This window comes from Triticum aestivum, chromosome 3A (assembly GCF_018294505.1).
Source record: "Triticum aestivum cultivar Chinese Spring chromosome 3A, IWGSC CS RefSeq v2.1, whole genome shotgun sequence".
Taxonomy (NCBI): domain Eukaryota; kingdom Viridiplantae; phylum Streptophyta; class Magnoliopsida; order Poales; family Poaceae; genus Triticum; species Triticum aestivum.
Genome location: NC_057800.1, coordinates 703,302,691 through 703,315,433, shown reverse-complemented (window position 1 = coordinate 703,315,433; position 12,743 = coordinate 703,302,691). Strand labels below are relative to the sequence as shown.

The following is a 12,743-nucleotide window of genomic DNA, read 5'->3' as shown; positions in this document are numbered from 1 at the left end:
GCAGGTGTAAAAGTATGTGAGTTTGTCAGGCTGACATTCTACACACACTGTAGTCACTTCAATTTCACTTGGACGGGTTAGAACTTTCACTGTATCTGTACTGTGTACTTGCAATAAACACGTATCTTTTTTACTTTCGACCTAAATGGACCCTTTATCTTTACACAATAGCTGTATGTAAATCGCCCGAATTTGCAATTTGGGTCAGTTGATTTTTCGAAGAAGAAGCAAGTTGGCCGGAGGCAAAGTAAAGAAGGATGGAGCAACCGCTGGAGATCTATCTTAGGGTGGCAGGCTTGCCGACAATCTATCTTAGGGTGGCAAGCTCGCCAACGATCTATCTTAGGGGTGTGGGCCCGTGGGGAGAGTGCAGGCTCGACGAAAATTTTTGTTCCCCGCCAGGGTTAGAGGGATGGCAGTGGGTGGGCCAGCACGGGACTGATGGTGGTCGGGGGGGGGGGGGGGGGGGGGGGGCAGGCGCTGGAGCGCCTCCGGCCGGGAGCAGTGATGACAGGTGGTTTGGGTGGGGAAGAAGATGCACATGACATCTTGGCTGGAGGTTAAAGAAAGAGATATGAACGTCCATTTCTCATCCAACGGCTTAAACCAAATCGACTTACCCCAATTTTTTTTCCAGGGGACTGTGATATAGTCACTCTCTTATTTTTGTAGTCGTCATTTTCTTTCAAACATGCAGGAGAGCTGCATACCATTAATTAATAAGAAAGAGAGTACAACGTAAAGACTGTATGATCCATTTATCGGCAAAGATGCTTTGACCCAAACACCACGACCAATACATCAGCGAAGATGGCCGACCAAAACACCACAACCATTACATTTCAAATTATGGTGGGAGCCAAACACTACGACCAATACATCACCGAAGATGGCCGACCTAAACACCAAAACCATCACATTTCCAATGATGGTGGGAGCCAAACAACACGATCATCACATCTTCACACAAACGGAACAACCTACAAAGAAACTCTGGCCCCACAACCTACAAAGAAACTCTAGCAACCCAAGAACGAAACACGCAAAGTTAATACCATCGGCGTGGAGGTTCGACTGTCGAACTTCGACATATGTAAGCTGGACAAGCAACACCAAGTAGAACACGACCAACCATAACAAGACCAGGAGCAACACAAGGACACCATCATCAACCACCCACATAGTGTGATCCAAGACGTTTACTGAGTGAAGCACCGAAACTAGGAGAACATTACCGCAAAAGCGTAACACAGCAAGCAAGCCCACATAACCGATCCATCCACCACCCAGCCTTCGAGAGAAGGGAATATACAAGGCGATGGTATCAACCCTCATGACATGAAGAATGACTTCCGAGGACGGAACGAGCACCGTGTGTCGTCCAGGACGACCCAAGAGACCATCTTCCATCGCCTTAAGGAAGATATGACAACAACAGAGAGCAAGCACCTGATCCGATGGACAACTACTCGATCTAGTGAAGGAATGATCGGGAAGAGTGGTTGGTGACCGACCAACGAACAAAACAATGGATTCAAGAGACACGGGACAATACCACCCAATGGTTGGAAACAAGTTATCAAGATGCTCCTGAGTCCTAAACTCGTCAAGCCACCACAAGATATGTCCGAGGACGACCAAGGTGAACAAAGGGAAACGAAAAGGATGATGGAGGGCAGAAGCGCAACAAAAATGACCTAAATAAATAGTCGTCGCACTGGATCTGGTCGTGGTTGACGACAAGGAGGCGAGGTGAGGGAGAAAAGGTGCATCACGACCACCTGGAGCAAAGGCTCTAGCCGAGGTGGCACGCTGCAGCCACCCAATCCACCACTACAAGGGAATGATGAGACAACATGCAACCGCGCCAACATACCTTCAAAGTAGGGACCAACGATGAGTAATTTCCCCACTGCTGTTGTCTGCCATGCTGCTTTGCCCGGTTGCAAGGGAGTGAGGCCACACTAGGCTTTCTGTTTTGGGAGGACTATGGTGTAAGTGGAACCATTTAGGGGGATTTGTTTCTCCCTCTATACTCGCTCTTAGCCATGCTTAGGGCATCTCCAATGCTATCTCCTAAAACAGACACACTATCCATCCACAGACCACTTTGTGGCACGATACTGGAGCTGGCCATCGAACCGTATCACTTGAATAAGCATAAAATCCAAATAGCAAAGGTTGGCCAGGTGGACCTAGAGGAAAAAACACATGGGCTGTGAGTACATATGATCCAACTGACATTGGGCCAAGAAGACACCCACATGGTGTCCGGACTCCCACAAAGCTATGCCTGATTTGCTACCGGTTTGCATAAAAATGGAGATGCCGATTGGTCCCCAGATGTTTAGGGGACTGCATTGGATGCAAAAAAGTGTCTGGGCGATGCCTTTCCGAGAGTTTTGAGGCGCCGTGTGGAGATGCCCTTACTATCCTATGATAATTTCAAGGTCCTACAATTGGATTCCAATGTATTTAGTATTTTCCAAATTGGTTAGAATTAAACCATATGACAAATTAATCAAAGGCTTTGGAATTTTCATACTTTAAATGACCTGACTCTATTGATAAACCAAACATAGTACATTAGATCGAAAAATTTGAAGCATGTATGACATGAAAGATCCGTGGTAAATTCAAATATTTCATCAAGGTTCTTCGAATTCATCGTCTATAGTTCGATCTTTTGCATCTTTGCTTTCCTCCACTATTGAGGTGAAAACAGAAAATTATGTGCTTCCATAAAGAGGGTAACCAAGAGATTAATAATGAAATTCAAGTTTTCCCCTACCTCTTGATGCTCGATAGACCGCTAGAAGCAAGTATGACCAAGCGGGAACTAAGCCTACCTCCTCGTCTGACTATAATAGGACTCTTATATTTCTCTTTTCAAAGGATTTTGAAACTAGGTTGGACCTCCCCAAAACAGAAAGAGGGTTTGGATAGATAGTATGATCCTAGTTGAAGCCCGCAGGCATCAACTAGCGGAGCCTACGCCTGCAACGTGACGCCCTTGGCCGGCCCAGTATGAGGCTTTCGCGCACACGCCTATGTCTCTTCAGTTGGCGATTCCTAAATTATGTGCTTCCCAATTGGAAGCTCGGCCTTCAAATTTGATATCACGTGTGCAAAACTCTTTCAATCGTAACCCAATTTCTTTAACAATGGCTGAATATCTTCGTTCGGTGCCCTTGCTGATGTCCGCTACCACCGTCTTTGAATCACATGCAACGGCAAGTCTACCCACCATGAGGTCTAGGGCTAGTGAAAGAGCTTCCCGACATGCCAAGGTTTCAAGTGTGGTAGCGACTCGCGCTGGATCTCCTTATCGACCATCGTCGGGTGCTCGCCAAGACTCGGTCGTCGGCAATAGGATCCCGTGGGGAGGCGCAGAGAGGTGGTAGCTCGGGCCTGAGAGAGGGAGGGCAGAGGAACGATGCCGTCGACTAGGATTCCTCCGATTCCAATCACTCTCTCGCTTCTAAGCATGACAAGCCACACACGAAGCGCCACGCGAGTGCAATAACATGGAGCGATGAAATTTCCCTCGGGGGCCTCCCAATTTTACACGTGGTGGCATGACCCCACGCCCATTTGAACTTGCACCGGTCGCACAAGGCTCCAGAGTCACTGAGAGTGGTGGACCACCCAGGGCGTGGCTCACCAGTCAGCGAGATAAGGAAAAAACCCAGAAGTAAGAAAGATGCAGCACTATTCATTGGTTGTAACATCAGTTTCGATCCAACAGCCCGCATCCATCCATCAAGAATCCAACGGCCTGGATTTTTGTGGACGGCCAATCTGACGGCTCAAAGAGCAAACGTCCTGAGAAGGCTTCATTTTGCTCCACAATCTAACAATGGGATTCTCGTTTCGATAAACTTTCGGGCTGAAGGGGCTACTAGTTGTGTTGATGCTACAGTTACCAAGTCATTTTACTTTGCTCCTGAAATATTTTCCAAATCGCCTTATGGTCTTCTCTGCACTTGATACTATTTAGCAATCTTTATGCCTCATATCACTACTTGCTTTACTTGAGAATTGATTTGACCGCTTGATAAGTGGTCTTCCTTAATAGTCAACTTTTAGTGTGTTTCCTGTTTGCACCCTTTGTTGTAGCTGACAATAAGAAGATGCGGATTTTTGTCTTTGCTGCCTTGGAGAACACCTTGGGGTACAACTTTTTAAATTTGATTACTTACATGTTGCATCGTAGTTCCAGACTAGTCAACGAAGTATTCTGTTACTCCCTCCGTTCCAAAATATAGCGCGTCCTCGGTTTCCGTGCTTCAACTTTGACCATTAATTTAATCAACAAGACCGACTGCGGCGGGCGAAAAAATTATACCAATGAATTCGTATTCAAAAAAAGATTTTAATTATATAATTTTTGATCCCGCCGCAGTCGGTCTTGTGGGTTAAATTTATGGTCAAAGTTGAACCTCGAAAAGCGTGGGCGCGCTATATTTTGGAACGGAGGGAGTATAATTCAGTTTTCTACTGCATCTACCACTGTGAATGGTGATTGTCTGTGTTTCTGGACTCTGGTTGTAACCAGGATGGTATTGCCGACCCCTGAAATCTGTGAATACCTTATTGCATTTATCTGTTGCACGGTTTGCAATTATTACTACCTCCTGGAGATCATTGGTTCCGTACGTCCTTGCGCAGTGGATTACGTGTTGTGCTTTCGACCATCTTTGTTTGTACGTCCTTACTCTGAACTTGATAAATCGTGATGTCAGTGCTGTGTTGATATTTTGCCAGCACAGTGACCGCATAGCGCAGTGGATTAGCGCGTCTGACTTCGGATCAGAAGGTCGTGGGTTCGACTCCCACTGTGGTCGTGTTTGTCCTTCTTTTTTTCATTCTCCTGTCAAACATCTCTTCAGGACAAACAGTACGGAAAGACAACTCTTATTAGACCACAGGTTGTACCCTTTTTTTTCAACAGTTTGACTCACGCAAACACGGGCATAATCATGTCCTCAAAGGAGCACTGCTTTTGGAGGCACGCTCTCTCAGCACAAATGAACTTGGCATGTGTGTGTATTCGTCTCTCCTCGATATCTCCTCTCTACAAAGAGGGAACGCGCCCGAGAGTAACACGATGCAACTGGCACGTAGAGGCACAAAACGTGTCAACAACGAACTCAAGAATTGATACATACACCGAGAGCTAGGCCGTGCACTGCCATGCAAAAATTCAAGGCCAGCGGATAAAGCAGCAGCCGCTTTGCCTTCAAAGATGACATGTTCCATCTCGAAACCATGATCTTTCCTTGAAGATTGTCCGCTTTCTAAATAATGTACGGAACAATTTTTGAGAACCTTCTCAGACATTTGCCTTAGCCTCTAGGTGTGATATGGGGGCATCATGCCAAGTTTCATTCTTTTCTGACATCGTTTGCATTTCTCACAACTAAAAAAAACTTAATGTTCGGGGTCGTCTCCTGGTACCCTCATGTTTGGAATTCATTTTCATCTTTGATAAGGACTAAACATGGACTCGAGAACGCAAATATGAATTTTTAATTCAACTGTTTCTTTTTTTCATGCATTTACAATTTAAATTTTTATCAACATAACTAAATTTGTAGATATGTATTGAATGACTTAAATGTAGCGAACAGATCTAAGAAGAGTTAAATGCATTGGAGGTTCTAAAAGTTTCGTCGGGGTGTCACTTTAGTACTAATTCTTCCAAAATGCACCTTTAGCTCCTACTTCTTTGGTAAGTGGTTCATGTGAGGTCCTTTTTTTCACGAGCGCTCGTTGACCTACCCGCATGGCGCGTTGACCCACGCCATGTCGACAGAGGGCCCAATCGCCAGGCGAGAAAAATACACCGGAGGTCCTAAAAGTTTCTCGGTAGTGTCACTTTACTCCTACATCTTTCAAAATCCATGTTTAGATCCTAATTCTATAGTAAGTGATTCATGCGAGGTCCTTTTTTGCATGATCTTTCACTGACCTGCTTGCGTGACGCGTTGACCCAGGCCACTTCAACTTAGAGGCCATTGTGGTTGTGAAGGAAATATGCCCTAGAGGCAATAATAAAGTTGTTGTTTTATATTTTCTTATATCATGCTAAATGTTTATTATTCATACTAGAATTGTATTAACCAAAAACTTGATACATGTGTGGATACATAGACAAAACACCGTGTCTCTAGTAAGCCTCTACTAGACTAGCTTGTTAATCAAACATGGTTAAGTTTCCTAACCATAGACATGTGTTGTCATTTGATGAACGGGGTCACATCATTAGGAGAATGATGTGATGGACATGACACATCCGTTAGCTTAGCATAATGATTGTTAAGTTTTATTGCCATTGCTTTCTTCATGACTTATACATATTCCTCCGACTATGAGATTATGCAACTCCCGAATACCGGAGGAACACCTTGTGTGCTATCAAACATCACAACGTAACTGGGTGATTATAAAGATGCTCTACATGTGTCTCCGAAGATGTTTGTTGGGTTGCCATAGATCAAGATTAGGATTTGTCCCTCCGAGTATCGGAGAGGTATCTCTGGGCCCTCTCGGTAATGCACATCACTATAAGCCTTGCAAGCAATGTGACTAATGAGTTAGTTACGGGATGATGCACTACGAAATGAGTAAAGAGACTTGCCGGTAATGAGATTGAACTAGGTATGATGATACCGACGATCGAATCTCGGGCAAGTAACATACCGATGACAAAGGGAATAACGTATGTTGTTATTGCGGTTTGACCGACAAAGATCTTCGTAGAATATGTAGGAACCAATATGAGCATCCAAGTTCCGCTATTGGTTATTGACTGGAGATGTGTGTCGGTCATGTCTACATAGTTCTGGAACCCGTAGGGTCCGCACGCTTAACGTTCAATGACGATTTGTATTATGAGTTATGTGTTTTGGTGACCGAAGTTTGTTCGGAGTCCCGGATGAGATCACGGACATGACGAGGAGTCTCGAAATGGCCGAGAGGTAAAGATTTATATATTGGAAGGTAGTATTCAGACATGAGAATGATTTCGAGTGGTTCAGGCATTTTACCGAAGTGCCGAGGGGTTACTGGAACCCCCCGGGGAAGTGTTGGGCCTACATGGGCCTAAGGAAGAGAGAGGGAAGCCCGCAGGAGGGGGGTGGCGCGCGCCCCCTCCTAGGGAGTCCGAATAGGACAAGGAGGAGGGGCACAGCCCCCATTTCCCTTTCCCTCTCCCTCTCCTTCCTTTTCCCTCCGGTGGAAGAAAGGAAAGGGGGGGGGGGGGCGAATCCTACTAGGACTCCCCCCCCGTGGTGTGCCCCTCCTGGCCGCCGGCCTCCTCCTCCCCTCTTTATATACGGGTGCGAGGGGCACCCCAAAGGCGCATCAATTGTTCTGTTAGCCGTGTGCGGTGCCCCCCTCCATAGTTTACTCCTCCGGTTATAGCGTCATAGTGCTTAGGAGAAGCCCTGCGTGGATCACATCACTGTCACCACACCGTCGTGCTGACGACACTCTCCCTCGCCCCTCTGCTGGATGAAGAGTTCGAGGGACGTCATCGAGCTGAACGTGTGCTGAACACGGAGGTGTCGTACGTTCGGTACTAAGACCGGTTGGATCGTGAAGACGTTCGACTACATCAACCGCGTTAACCTAATGCTTCTGCTTTCGGTCTACGAGGGTACGTGGACACACTCTCTCCCTCTCGTTGCTATGCATCTCCTAGATAGATCTTGCGTGAGCGTAGGATTTTTTTAAAATTACATGCTACGTTCCCCAACAGGTTGCTGTTTTTTTTACAAAAAGCCCCTTGTAACCCTCCCTCTTGACATTTCCCAACCCCTACCATATCTCTCTCTCTCTCTCTCTCTCGTCACCATGGTTGGGGCATCAAGCTCCTCGACAAGGAAAGGAGTGTGACGAAGAGGAGCGTTGCAGCAGCGTCGGCAGCGCTGCCTCCTCCACAAGCTCCTACTGCCTAACCCCAAATCAAAGCAAGAGGTTTGAGGAACCTAATAAAACAGTGCAAATCGAACTAAATCAATGCCTACAGCTAGTGATTGTGGCAGAGTAGAGGAAATCACATAGCTACGGGACGATAACGACGCAATGTTCCTCATCTGCTAATGACCCTAAATGGACGTGGGTCAACGCGCAACCAAGCAGGTATGTGAATGATCATGCGGAAAAGGACGTCGGGTGAGCCACGTACTATAGAATTAGGACCTAAACATGCAGTTTGAAAGAAGAAGGACTAAAGTGACACCGCCCAGAAACTTCTAGGACCACCAATGTATTTTTCTTGCCAGCCGGTTGGGCCCTCTGTTGACGTGGCATGGGTCAACGCTCTCAAAGTTGAGGACGCCTCTTCTCCATGGCACACTGACCCGCGAGGGGCCGCCGTAGTAGACGACGCCCGCCGCCTTCACGCTGCCCGCACGGCCAGGAAGGCATCCCACCTGCACCCGCCGCCGCCGCCCGCCGCACAGGCCATGTCGTGCACCACCGCCCCAGACGCTAAGGCCCTTCACACGGGGTGGAGCCACCGAGATCCCCGCCGCCACCTTCATCAGAGCCCCGCGGGTGCACCAATAGGCTCCTCTGGCGGCGGCGAAGGGGTTAGGGCTAAACATGGCGGCTAGGGTTGTCCCATGAGTTGCCTCGGAGGAGACGACGCGCCGGGAGGGGGGAGGTTAGGGTATCGGTTAGGAATGCCCTAGTGATGGCGTAGTGCACCTACTGCTACATGAACTGAGGCCGCATCGATGGGGAGGAGGAGAAGAATGAATCTGGGCAATGAGGTGCCTGGTTTGGTCGACGAGGATGCATGGATGAAGCATGCAATGGGGGAAGCAATCGCATAGGACAGGGTCGGTGCAGTTGGCGGCGAGATTAGGGAGGTGCGTGAGGCAAGAAATAAGAAGGGGCGAGAGTCGGAGCCTCGGAGGGATATTCGTGCAGGAGATTTTGGAGGGGGTTATGGGCGGCGAATGCGGATCATTACGAACGACATGATTTTTTTTGAGTTAAATACACCACATGTGCCATAACTTGTCCGGTGCGGTCAGTTTGGTGCTTAAACTTGAAAAATACACAAAGTGATGTCGTAACTTGTCTAGTCGTTCAAATACGGTGCCTCTGGGCGTATGCCGTCGTATCAAGTGTCCGGGTGGCATGCCATCGTGTCGCTGGTCCACATGTCAGTTGCTGCGGGCGCATTGTGAGTTGTGCGTAGTTTTTTTTACAGAAATGCCTCTAAACTTTAGTTAATTCTTGGAAAAATCGTTACAGACACTGCATGCACACTGTTTTTTCTACCGAAACGCGCCTATACTTTAATTAATTCTCACAAAAATATAAACACAAGTTGGCATGAAGAGAATTCGAACAACGGACCTGTTGGTTGCCTATCAAACAGGCACATCAAGAGGCCACACTTTGGTTTACGTTGAAAGGTTAGCTAGCAACTTATATGCACGATTCCATGTATCGCTTTGCCCATGTTTTCTACAGTTTTTTTCAAGTACTGCTTTGGGTTTTTTTGAGCAAAGTTTCTGTTTAATTTTCATGATACATAAATTTTCCCATATGAAAAATAAAATAATTATCAATATGCAATTATTTTTTATTTTACATCTTTATTCTATTTTCATTATTGTGTACCTTGATGAGATAAACATGATTTTTTCTAAAATTAATGTGGACAAAAAAGTTGAACGTATATTAAAAGTTATTGTGTAAATTTATGCATCCTCATTGAGGACCATAAGCACGAACAATTATTGTGTATCTTCATTCTATTTTTTAAATAAACAATTATTTAAAATTGACAATATTGTATTTTAAAAACTGTTCAACATGTATTAAATATTATTGTGTGTCAATAATAATTTCTAGAACTGTACTAACATGTTAAGCGGGTTTGTAGAAATTTAAGAATAATATTACACAATATTATTTTAATATGCATTCAACATTTTCAAGAAACATGGTGAGCATTTTCTAAAATAATATGAAAATGAATGTGAACGTGAATGTTTATTTCAGAAAAATTCTCCACTGTGTTTTTAATATAAGTTCAACTTTTTAATTCCACATCAATTTTAGAAAAAAAATCATTTTTATCTCTTCAAAGTACACAGTGATGGAAATAGAATAGAGATATAAAATAAACAAAATTTCATATTAACAATTATTCTATTTTTTCATATGGAAAAATTTATGTATCATGAAAACTAAACAGAAACTTCACCCGAAGAAAAATAAGATAGTAACTTGGAAATAAATAGAAATAAAATTACTCCAGTAGAAGCATGTGCAGAGCGATACGTGCAATCATCTATATAAATTGTTGGCTGACAATTAAGAGCAAACCAGACCGTGGCCGTCTGGTCCGCTCGATTGTCAGGCAACAAGGATATTCCATGTTCGAATTCCCTGCACGCTCGCTTTCTGTTATTTTTTGTGAGTATTAATTAAAATCAAGAGGTATTTTTCGTGAGAATTAATTAAAATATGGGGTCATTCCTGTAAAAAACAGCACGCGTCGCGCCTGCAACCACTGACATGTGGCCCGGCAACACGCTGGCATGCCACACGGTCACTCGATACGGCGGCATATGTCCAGAGGCACCGTATTTGAACGCCCAGATAAATTACGACACCATTTTTGTGTATTTTTCAAGTTTAGGCACCAAACTAACCGCGTCGGACAAGTTAGAACACCTGTAGTGTATTTAACTTATTTTTTTTAAAGGGCGACCGGATAAGAGGTATCTTGACCGTGAGATTCAACCAGAATCGACGGACGCCGATAGGTCTGATGACTGCTTCTTATCATACGATTCATACCACTGGTGGAAGGTGTTTCCCTTATTTATTACACGTAGTAGTCGACGAATACACTGTCGTTAAACAGACTTATTATTACAGGCCGCCGCAACCCGTAAAATGCGGCAGCCTGCTAAACCCGAGCCGCTTCTTCTCCATGTCGATGTCGAGCACGAAGTCCTCCATCTGGGCTCCTCCGAGGATCACCGCCGGCGCCCTGCCGTCGCCGGCCTCCACCCCCTTCATCTCCACGAACACAACGCACGCCGTCCCCGGCTTGACGTCCACCATCGAGTTCTTCCCGGTCATCGTCCACGTGTCACTCCCGCCATCGAGCGCCAGCTGGACGTTGGGCACCGAGTACCCGCCGAGGTTGTTGCCCAGCGTCTTCGTGTCGTAGCACACCCCGAACGGCGCCACAGGCTTCACTGCGCGCGCCACGGGCGCTCCGTTGGCAGGCTGCGCCGCCAGGCCTTGGTGAACGTGTCCACCAACGGGCGGTACACGTCGGGGCGGAGCAAGGCGTAGGGAAGCCTCGTGCTGAGCATCACGCCGCCGGTGGCGAGCGCGCCCTCCGATACAGGGACGCGGGTGTCCCCCACTTCGATGAACCTGGCCGAGATGTAGTGTGCGGGGCTGCCGCCCTTGGTGACGAGCGGCGTGTACGGCATCGACTGCGTGAATTGCGGCCACGGGACCGGGCCGCCGCCAAAGATGGCCACGCCAGGGCCGCCGGTGGGGAGGCAAAGGAGGAACCTGTTGGCGACCTTCTGCGCGGACGCCACCTGCGCCGGCAGCGCCAGGCCGGAGGCCGCGAGCCCGGCCACGCCCGTGGAGCCCCGGGGCAGCGACGCCAGGAGCTTGCTCGGCGCGCACGCCGCCAGGACCCCGACGTTCACCTCGCTCACCGGCTTGTTCCCGTCGGTGGTGTTGGCTGCGAACCTGGTGTGGAAGAGGCTCCCGGCGGCGCACGCGCCTGTGACCGGGTTGGATGGGTACGCCGTGCACGGCTTGTCGTGCCTGTCGCTGCCGCAGCTGGGCGCGGGGCAGCCCGGGGCGGGGTAGGCGTTGGCGAGGAGGCAGGTGGGGCTGCTGCACGGGATCTCCGCCGGCGACTGGCCGCCCTCGCACGTGGACCAGACGAGCGGGCCGGCGACGTCGAGGACGAGGCTGGCGCCGTCGTGGAAGGGGATTGTGTAGAGGGAAGTGGCGGGGTCCTTGGTGACCGGAGCGAGCACCGGAAGGCTTTGGCACGACGGCAGCGCCACGAGCGAGGCGGCCAGGACGAGGAGGAGCACTGGTGGCATCTTTCTTGCACAGATGGAGCGTGTAATTGTTTGCGAGTGTGTGAAGTGGATGTCTGGATCGACGCGTGTGCGTCTCATTATATAGCGTGGGTTCTGGACAGGAGCAAGTGCGATCTCTGCACACCAGATTCACTGGCGACCCTACGCGGGAAGATATGCATGCACATGCAATGTGCGTAGACAAACCATGCCGACCCTACAGCTTGGATGGTACTCACAAATGGCTCTGCAGAAATTGACTAGTGGCGCGCACAAATGGCTCTACGTGTACCGCTCTGCCGCTTGGATCCCACCAGTGGCGCGCAAAAATGGACTACCCGCGTCCACCTGTGTGGAGTCCATTACCGACAAGATTTTCCTTTTCCTTTCTCGCTTCCTTCTTTTTTAGGTTTTCTCGCCGCTTCCTATGTGCGGCGGCCGAGCAAAAGCAGGGCTGCTAGAAATTGACTACGAGCACTTCTCTCCTGCCGCGAGTAAAATTTGGTGGGCCACCGACTAGGGAAACTTTACAACATTATTTTATGTGTACACAACATTCTCACACGTGTTCTTTTGTGTTGTTCGTATATCAAAGGCGGTAAAAAATAGTGCAACTATCTCCAGTTTGTTTGCCACTCTTTTTTC

The 12,743-nt window shown here is 47.8% G+C and overlaps 1 non-coding gene and 1 pseudogene across 1 annotated transcript; one reads left to right on the top strand and one right to left on the bottom strand.

Moving 5' to 3' along the window:
- The first annotated feature begins 4,773 nt into the window (after positions 1–4,773).
- On the top strand, positions 4,774–4,847 carry TRNAR-UCG (transfer RNA arginine (anticodon UCG)). Its single transcript has one exon. It is a non-coding gene; the product is annotated as a tRNA-Arg (tRNA).
- Positions 4,848–10,802: 5,955 nt separating this feature from the next.
- On the bottom strand, positions 10,803–12,187 carry LOC123059273 (chitinase CLP-like; annotated as a pseudogene).
- Between the last annotated feature and the right edge of the window lie 556 nt (positions 12,188–12,743).